Below are 10234 nucleotides of genomic sequence, written 5' to 3' on the forward strand. Positions count from 1 at the left end.
ATAGGGGATAGTGCACTACTTTAGACCAGGGGCCCATAGGGGATAGTGCACTACTTTAGACCAGGGGCCCATAGGGGATAGTGCACTACTTTAGACCAGGGCCCATAGGGGATAGTGCACTACTTTAGACCAGGGCCCATAGGGGATAGTGCACTACTTTAGACCAGGGCCCATAGGGGATAGTGCACTACTTATCTACACTGGTGGAGGAGGGGTTACAGCGTCCAGACACACCCAGTGTCCTGCCAAGGCTTTCTGACAATCATCTGACTATATGGGAAGTGTGAACATAGACCCTGTACATGTAACTGCCTGAGGAGTCACAGCCCAGGACAGGAAATCTCAGTGTATTACAGACACAATGCAGAGCAGTAGCAGTGGGACTAGGACATTGTTCTGACCACGACAAAACAACAACAACAAGACCCGCTGTGTGTCTTGTCCGTCTCTAAATGATTGCTCCAATCACATGTCGAGGGTCTTGAACAAAGCACACCTTTCTGATCTATTAATAACACACAGAAACTATAGACACGCACGCACACAAACACGCATATATATACACACGCTTTGTGGGTGAATTTCTATTCCTCTCTGATTGAAAGAGAATCGTAACATCAGGGATAAAAATATATATACTCTTTAAAACATCACTGTAAATACAGATGCAGGATCTTAATTTGATCACCGTGTTGCAGGACAACTTTCCTGCAATGCAGGAAATATACAACTTGTAGTGTATTTGAGGTTTTAAAAGGCTTCTGAAGTTTCTAATTTCCACTTTGAAATTTCAGACTTGATTTCCATCTATCAACCCCGACAAAAATGTAAATTCATTAAAATCCACGTAACATTTTCACATTTCCTGTTGATGCAGGGTTCATTTCATACTGTAGCAAACTGGCTCAAATGAAGATCCTACATCTGTACACATACAGTCAAATGATCACATATTACAGAGGGAATATCAAGCAAACCATGATCTGATTTTTCTAATAAATGTTTCCACTAAAAAGAGGCTGCCTTGTGTGTTTTGTGTGGTGATTGAGTCCCAAGAAGTGAGTTTGTCATTTTCACATTTCTATCAGCATGTATCTCTAAAACAGCATTACAATACATCCATCAGAAACAGTAGAGATATAGGATTAATACAGTACAATATGACCTCACTGTCAACAGTAGAGATATAGGATTAATACAGTACAGTAGATATAGGATTAATACAGTACAGTAGAGACATAGGATTAATACAGTACAATATGACCTCACTGTCAACAGTAGAGATATAGGATTAATACAGTACAATATGACCTCACTGTCAACAGTAGAGATATAGGACTAATACAGTACAATATGACCTCACTGTCAACAGTAGAGATATAGGATTAATACAGTACAGTAGAGATATAGGATTAATACAGTACAGTAGAGATATATGATTAATACAGTACAATATTACCTCACTGTCAACAGTAGAGATATAGGATTAATACAGTACAGTAGAGATATAGGATTAATACAGTACAGTAGAGATATAGGATTAATACAGTACAATATTACCTCACTGTCAACAGTAGAGATATAGGATTAATACAGTACAATATTACCTCACTGTCAACAGTAGAGATATAGGATTAATACAGTACAATATTACCTCACTGTCAACAGTAGAGATATAGGACTAATACAGTACAATATGACCTCACTGTCAACAGTAGAGATATAGGATTAATACAGTACAGTAGAGATATAGGATTAATACAGTACAATATGACCTCACTGTCAACAGTAGAGATATAGGATTAATACAGTACAATAATACCTCACTGTCAACAGTAGAGGTATAGGATTAATACAGTACAGTAGAGATATAGGAGTAATACAGTACAGTAGAGATATAGGATTAATACAGTACAGTAGAGATATAGGATTAATACAGTACAATATTACCTCACTGTCAACAGTAGAGATATAGGATTAATACAGTACAATATTACCTCACTGTCAACAGTAGAGATATAGGATTAATACAGTACAATATTACCTCACTGTCAACAGTAGAGATATAGGATTAATACAGTACAGTAGAGATATAGGATTAATACAGTACAGTAGAGATATAGGATTAATACAGTACAGTATTACCTCACTGTCAACAGTAGAGATATAGGATTAATACAGTACAGTATTACCTCACTGTCAACAGTAGAGATATAGGATTAATACAGTACAATATTACCTCACTGTCAACAGTAGAGATATAGGATTGATACAGTACAATATTACCTGACTGTCAACAGTAGAGATATAGGATTAATACAGTACAGTAGAGATATAGGAGTAATACAGTACAATATTACCTCACTGTCAACAGTAGAGATATAGGATTAATACAGTACAATATTACCTGACTGTCAACAGTAGAGATATAGGATTAATACAGTACAGTAGAGATATAGGATTAATACAGTACAGTAGAGATATAGGATTAATACAGTACAGTAGAGATATAGGATTAATACAGTACAGTATTACCTCACTGTCAACAGTAGAGATATAGGATTAATACAGTACAATATTACCTCACTGTCAACAGTAGAGATATAGGATTAATACAGTACAGTAGAGATATAGGAGTAATACAGTACAATATTACCTCACTGTCAACAGTAGAGATATAGGATTAATACAGTACAATATTACCTCACTGTCAACAGTAGAGATATAGGATTAATACAGTACAGTAGAGATATAGGAGTAATACAGTACAATATTACCTCACTGTCAACAGTAGAGATATAGGATTAATACAGTACAATATTACCTCACTGTCAACAGTAGAGATATAGGATTAATACAGTACAGTAGAGATATAGGAGTAATACAGTACAATATTACCTCACTGTCAACAGTAGAGATATAGGATTAATACAGTACAATATTACCTCACTGTCAACAGTAGAGATATAGGATTAATACAGTGCAGTAGAGATATAGGATTAATACAGTACAATATTACCTCACTGTCAACAGTAGAGATATAGGATTAATACAGTACAATATGACCTCACTGTCAACAGTAGAGATATAGGATTAATACAGTACAGTAGAGATATAGGATTAATACAGTACAATATTGCCTCACTGTCAACAGTGGAGTTCATTGACCTTGCCACCCCTCTCTTCCCTCCCATCCACCACTTCCTCCTTCCCTTCCCTTCCCTCTCCCTCTCTCTCCCCTCCCCTTCCCACCTCTTCCCCAATCACAACTCTCTTCTCTTCCTTCCCCTCTACTCCCCTCCCCCCTCCCTCCGTCCCCTCTACTCCCCTCCCTCTCCCTCCGTCCCCTCTACTCCCCTCCCTCTCCCTCCTTCCCCTCTACTCCCCTCCCTCCTTCCCCTCTACTCCCCTCCCTCCTTCCCCTCTACTCCCCTCCCTCTCCCTCCTTCCCCTCTACTCCCCTCCCTCTCCCTCCTTCCCCTCTACTCCTCTCTACTCCCCTCCTTCCCCTCTACTCCCCTCCCTCCCCTCTACTCCCCTCCCTCCTTCCCCTCTACTCCCCTCCCTCCTTCCCCTCTACTCCCCTCCCTCTCCCTCCTTCCCCTCTACTCCCCTCCCTCTCCCTCCTTCCCCTCTACTCCTCTCTACTCCCCTCCCTCTCCCTCCTTCCCCTCTACTCCCCTCCCTCCCCTCTACTCCCCTCCCTCCTTCCCCTCTACTCCCCTCCCTCCCCTCTACTCCCCTCCCTCTCCCTCCTTCCCCTCTACTCCCCTCTACTCTCTCCCTCTCCCTCCTTCCCCTCTACTCCCCTCCCTCTCCCTCCTTCCCCTCTACTCCCCTCCCTCCCCCCTACTCCCCTCCCTCCTTCCTCTCTGCTCCCATGAAGCATTCATCATTTCCACTCTAGTGTGTTTCTCACCACCATGCATTAGATAGCATTCAGAACCACCAGGAGATAGCAGCCAGAACCACCAGGAGATAGCAGCCAGAACCACCAGGAGATAGCAGACAGAACCACCAGGAGATAGCAGACAGAACCACCAGGAGATAGCAGCCAGAACCACCATACAGGAGATAGCAGCCAGAACCACCAGGAGATAGCAGCCAGAACCACCAGGAGATGGCAGCCAGAACCACCAGGAGATAGCAGTCAGAACCACCAGGGGATAGGAGCCAGAAGCACCAGGAGATAGCAGTCAGAACCACCAGGAGATAGGAGCCAGAACCACCAGGAGATAGCAGCCAGAACCACCAGGAGATAGCAGTTAGAACCACCAGGAGATAGGAGCCAGAACCACCAGGAGATAGCAGCCAGAACCACCAGGAGATAGCAGTCAGAACCACCAGGAGATAGGAGCCAGAACCACCAGGAGATAGGAGCCAGAACCACCATACAGGAGATAGCAGACAGAACCACCAGGAGATAGGAGCCAGAACCACCAGGAGATAGCAGCCAGAACCACCAGGAGATAGGAGCCAGAACCACCAGGAGATAGCAGCCAGAACCACCAGGAGATAGCAGCCAGAACCACCATACAGGAGATAGCAGACAGAACCACCATGCAGGAGATAGCAGACAGAACCACCAGGAGATAGGAGCCAGAACCACCAGGAGATAGCAGCCAGAACCACCAGGAGATAGGAGCCAGAACCACCAGGAGATAGCAGCCAGAACCACCAGGAGATGGCAGCCAGAACCACCAGGAGATAGCAGTCAGAACCACCAGGAGATAGCATTCAGAACCACCAGGAGATAGCATTCAGAACCACCAGGAGATAGGAGCCAGAACCACCAGGAGATAGCAGTCAGAACCACCAGGAGATAGCAGACAGAACCACCAGGAGATAGCAGTCAGAACCACCAGGAGATAGCAGTCAGAACCACCAGGAGATAGCAGCCAGAACCACCATACAGGAGATAGCAGACAGAACCACCATGCAGGAGATAGCAGCCAGAACCACCAGGAGATGGCAGCCAGAACCACCATACAGGAGATAGCAGCCAGAACCACCAGGAGATGGCAGCCAGAACCACCAGGAGATAGCAGTCAGAACCACCAGGAGATAGCATTCAGAACCACCAGGAGATAGCAGACAGAACCACCAGGAGATAGGAGCCAGAACCACCAGGAGATAGCAGTCAGAACCACCAGGAGATAGCATTCAGAACCACCAGGAGATAGCAGACATATCCACCAGGAGATAGGAGCCAGAACCACCGGGAGATAGCAGTCAGAACCACCAGGAGATAGCAGACAGAACCACCAGGAGATAGGAGCCAGAACCACCAGGAGATAGCAGTCAGAACCACCAGGAGATAGCATACAGAACCACCAGGAGATAGCAGACAGAACCACCAGGAGATAGGAGCCAGAACCACCAGGAGATAGCAGTCAGAACCACCAGGAGATAGCAGACAGAACCACCAGGAGATATGAGCCAGAACCACCAGGAGATAGCAGTCAGAACCACCAGGAGATAGCAGACAGAACCACCAGGAGATAGCAGACAGATCCACCAGGAGATAGGAGCCAGAACCACCAGGAGATATGAGCCAGAACCACCAGGAGATAGCATTCAGAACCACCAGGAGATAGCAGACAGAACCACCAGGAGATAGCAGACAGAACCACCAGGAGATAGGAGCCAGAACCACCGGGAGATAGCAGTCAGAACCACCAGGAGATAGCAGACAGAACCACCAGGAGATAGCAGTCAGAACCACCAGGAGATAGCAGTCAGAACCACCAGGAGATAGCATTCAGAACCACCAGGAGATAGCATTCAGAACCACCAGGAGATAGCAGACAGAACCACCAGGAGATAGCAGTCAGAACCACCAGGAGATAGCAGTCAGAACCACCAGGAGATAGGAGCCAGAACCACCAGGAGATAGCAGTCAGAACCACCAGGAGATAGCAGACAGAACCACCAGGAGATAGCAGACAGATCCACCAGGAGATAGGAGCCAGAACCACCAGGAGATAGCAGTCAGAACCACCAGGAGATAGGAGCCAGAACCACCAGGAGATAGCAGTCAGAACCACCGGGAGATAGCAGACATCTGCTCTACAAAGACACCTCTCTCTCTATCCACCCATCATGATGTGAGTCATGTGTCCAAAGGGGGAATTACCGGTCCCCTGGGGCCCTTTGGTAAATATGCTAAATGTTTTCTTCACATGCCTGTCAGCAAAATAAATAAAATATGTTGGTAATGGATGACAGTTACTCCAAATGATTTGAAGTTTTCCCACCTCCAGTGAGATGTTGTACTGCTGTTGTTTTCTTGTCTTTGTCCTGCTTCAATAACACACGTCACCAGATTGGGTCTGCTGGATGGTGGGGATTTCTCCCTGAGGATTAACCCTCTGACTCCCTGATCTGTACCTCTGTAATGACATTATAAACGGAGACACCTTTCCTTCTCAAAACAAGGTCTGTGCCTACTGCCAAATTGCAGATACTGATAAGTGATGATTCGTTCAGTCAGTCACTTGCATGAACACAGAAATTGGTTATTAGAACAGCACAAAACATTTCCATCATGTTCTATCCTCTTATCACTTATGTGACCTCTCTCTTTTTATCTTCTGTAGAGAAAGAACGAGAAATAGAATGAGAGAGATAGTGCCTGGGAGACAGGAGAGAGAAATAGAATGACAGAGAAATAGAATGAGAGAGAGAAATAGAATGAGAGAGAGAGTGCCTGGGAGACAGGAGAGAGAAATAGAATGAGAGAGAAATAGAATGAGAGAGAGAGTGCCTGGGAGACAGGAGAGAGAAATAGAATGAGAGAGAGTGCCTGGGAGACAGGAGAGAGAAATAGAATGAGAGAGAAATAGAATGAGAGAAAGAAATAGAATGAGAGAGAGAAATAGAATGAGAGAGAGAAATAGAATGAGAGAGAGAGAAATAGAATGAGAGAGAGAAATAGAATGAGAGAGAGAGAAATAGAATGAGAGAGAAATAGAATGAGAGAGAGAAATAGAATGAGAGAGAGAGTGCCTGGGAGACAGGAGAGAGAAATAGAAAGAGAGAGAGTGCCTGGGAGACAGGAGAGAGAAATAGAATGAGAGAGAGAGTGCCTGGGAGACAGGAGAGAGAAATAGAATGAGAGAGAAATAGAATGAGAGAGAGAAATAGAATGAGAGAGAGAAATAGAATGAGAGAGAGAGTGCCTGGGAGACAGGAGAGAGAAATAGAATGAGAGAGAAATAGAATGAGAGAGAGAAATAGAATGAGAGAGAGAGTGCCTGGGAGACAGGAGAGAGATATAGAATGAGAGGGAGAGTGCCTGGGAGACAGGAGAGAGATAGAGTTTCTCCCTAGAGGGGAGAAAGCCATTCACATCACTTGTCAATCATAATAGGTTCCCAAATCGTCTCAGTCCAGAAGGCTTGGCCAGCTACTCAGAAAAACACCCTCTTATCAGACTCCTGTTTCCCAACTCAAACCCACAACAATTATTTGAACGTATTTCCATTTAATTGGTCCGTCAACACGCTTCGCACACAGGAGAAAGAAAGACAACATTATTTCCCCGGTTTTCTCAAGCTATCAAAATCTACCTCAGGCGGGGAAAATGAGTGAGAGAAGAAGAAAACAGTAATTGGTAATGTGCTCATGAATATTCTCCCTAATGGAAGTGAAATGAAGTGGTTCTCTCTCTGTGTGGGTGGTGGGTGGTGGGTGGTCTGGAGGTAAGAGGGAAATATGATGATGGAGAGATGGGTGGATGGAGGGAGGAGAAGAGGGGAAAGGAATATAATGATAAACAGACACACACATGCACGCACCACTGTTACAGTAGCAGCCTCCTGCATGGAAAGCCTCGGGGAGTGTATCTCTGTTTTCTCCCTGTCTCTCATCCTGTCTCTCCCTCTCTGTTTTCTCCCTCTCTCATCCTCTCTCACCCTGTCTCAAATCAAATCAAATTTTATTTGTCACATACACATGGTTAGCAGATGTTAATGCGAGTGTCGCGAAATGCTTGTGCTTCTAGTTCCGACAATGCAGTAATAACAAGTAATCTAACTAACAATTCCAAAACTACTGTCTTGTACACAGTGTAAGGGGATAAAGAATATGTACATAAGGATATATGAATGAGTGATGGTACAGAGCAGCATAGGCAAGATACAGTAGATGGTATCGAGTACAGTATGTACATATGAGATGAGTATGTAAACAAAGTGGCATAGTTAAAGTGGCTAGTGATACATGTATTACATAAGGATACAGTCGATGATATAGAGTACAGTATATACGTATGCATATGAGATGAATAATGTAGGGTAAGTAACATTATATAAGGTAGCATTGTTTAAAGTGGCTAGTGATATATTTACATCATTTCCCATCAATTCCCATTATTAAAGTGGCTGGAGTTGAGTCAGTGTCAGTGTGCTGGCAGCAGCCACTCAATGTTAGTGGTGGCTGTTTAACAGTCTGATGGCCTTGAGATAGAAGCTGTTTTTCAGTCTCTCGGTCCCTGCTTTGATGCACCTGTACTGACCTCGCCTTCTGGATGATAGCGGGGTGAACAGGCAGTGGCTCGGGTGGTTGATGTCCTTGATGATCTTTATGGCCTTCCTGTGACATCGGGTGGTGTAGGTGTCCTGGAGGGCAGGTAGTTTGCCCCCGGTGATGCGTTGTGCAGACCTCACTACCCTCTGGAGAGCCTTACGGTTGAGGGCGGAGCAGTTGCCGTACCAGGCGGTGATACAGCCCGACAGGATGCTCTCGATTGTGCATCTGTAGAAGTTTGTGAGTGCTTTTGGTGACAAGCCGAATTTCTTCAGCCTCCTGAGGTTGAAGAGGCGCTGCTGCGCCTTCTTCACAATGCTGTCTGTGTGAGTGGACCAATTCAGTTTGTCTGTGATGTGTATGCCGAGGAACTTAAAACTTGCTACCCTCTCCACTACTGTTCCATCGATGTGGATAGGGGGGTGTTCCCTCTGCTGTTTCCTGAAGTCCACAATCATCTCCTTAGTTTTGTTGACGTTGAGTGTGAGGTTATTTTCCTGACACCACACTCCGAGGGCCCTCACCTCCTCCCTGTAGGCCGTCTCCTCGTTGTTGGTAATCAAGCCTACCACTGTTGTGTCGTCCGCAAACTTGATGATTGAGTTGGAGGCGTGCGTGGCCACGCAGTCGTGGGTGAACAGGGAGTACAGGAGAGGGCTCAGAACGCACCCTTGTGGGGCCCCAGTGTTGAGGATCAGCGGGGAGGAGATGTTGTTGCCTACCCTCACCACCTGGGGGCGGCCCGTCAGGAAGTCCAGTACCCAGTTGCACAGGGCGGGGTCGAGACCCAGGGTCTCGAGCTTGATGACGAGCTTGGAGGGTACTATGGTGTTGAATGCCGAGCTGTAGTCAATGAACAGCATTCTCACATAGGTATTCCTCTTGTCCAGATGGGTGCAGTGTGGTTGAGATTGCATCGTCTGTGGACCTATTTGGGCGGTAAGCAAATTGGAGTGGGTCTAGGGTGTCAGGTAGGGTGGAGGTGATATGGTCCTTGACTAGTCTCTCAAAGCACTTCATGATGACGGAAGTGAGTGCTACGGGGCGGAGAGACAGGATGACAGAGGGAGAGACAGGATGCGAGAGGGAGAGACAGGATGAGAGAGGGAGAGACAGGATGAGAGAGGGAGAGACAGGAAGAGAGAGGGAGAGACAGGATGAGAGAGGGAGAGACAGGCAGAGAGAGGGAGAGACAGGATGAGAGAGGGAGAGACAGGATGAGAGAGGGAGAGACAGGATGAGAGAGGGAGAGTTTCTCCCTCTCTCATCCTCTCTCATCCTGTTTCTCCCTCTGTTTTCTCCCTCTCTCATCCTGTCTCGCCCTGTTTTCTCCCTCTCTCATCCTGTTTCTCCCTCTCTCATCCTGTCTCTCCCTCTCTGTTTTCTCCCTCTCTCATCCTGTCTCTCACTCTCTCATCCTGTCTCTCACTCTCTCATCCTGTCTCTCCCTCTCTCTTCCTGTCTCTCCCTCTCTCTTCCTGTCTCTCCCTCTCTCTTCCTGTCTCTCCCTCTCTCATCCTGTCTCTCCCTCTGTCATCCTGTCTCTCCCTCTCTCATCCTGTCTCTCCCTCTCTCATCCTGTCTCTCCCTCTCTCATCCTGTCTCTCCCTCTCTCATCCTGTCTCTCCCTCTCTTCCTGTCTCTCCCTCTCTCTTCCTGTCTCTCCCTCTCTCTTCCTGTCTCTCCCTCTCTCTCCCTCTCTCAT

Source organism: Oncorhynchus mykiss, unplaced genomic scaffold (genome assembly GCF_013265735.2).
Source record: "Oncorhynchus mykiss isolate Arlee unplaced genomic scaffold, USDA_OmykA_1.1 un_scaffold_487, whole genome shotgun sequence".
Taxonomy (NCBI): Eukaryota; Metazoa; Chordata; class Actinopteri; order Salmoniformes; family Salmonidae; genus Oncorhynchus; species Oncorhynchus mykiss.